The sequence below is a fragment of the Bison bison genome, unplaced genomic scaffold (genome assembly GCF_000754665.1).
Source record: "Bison bison bison isolate TAMUID 2011002044 unplaced genomic scaffold, Bison_UMD1.0 scf7180017864218, whole genome shotgun sequence".
NCBI lineage: Eukaryota > Metazoa > Chordata > Mammalia > Artiodactyla > Bovidae > Bison > Bison bison.
In genome coordinates this window covers 2,360,349-2,360,800 of record NW_011494790.1, presented here as the reverse complement: position 1 = coordinate 2,360,800, position 452 = coordinate 2,360,349, and positions in this window count along the sequence as shown.

Sequence of the window (452 nt, the reverse complement as noted above, 5' to 3'; positions counted from 1 at the left end):
TGCACAATACTGGATGCTTGGGGCTAGTGCACTGGGACGACCCAGAGGGATGGTATGGGGAGGGAGGAGGGAGGAGGATTCAGGATGGGAAACACATGTATACCTGTGGCAGATTCATTTTGATATTTGGCAAAACTAATACAATTATGTAAAATTTAAAAATAAAATAAAATTTTTAAAAAAGTCAAAAAAAAATAAATAAAACAGTAGCATAGGTTAAAAAAAAGAAAATGAAAAGTCTTGTGAAAACACAAGACTCTTTACTGTGTCAGAAGTGTTTCAGGCAGAAAACTCTTTCTACGTATTTATCAAAGAGTCAAATTATGTAGGATAAGAGGACTCTTATTATGAAAGTATGAAGGCACTGGCATCCCACTCCAGTACTCTTGCCTGGAAAATCCCATGGGTGGAGGAGCCTGATAGGCTGCAGTCCATGGGGTCGCTAAGAGTCA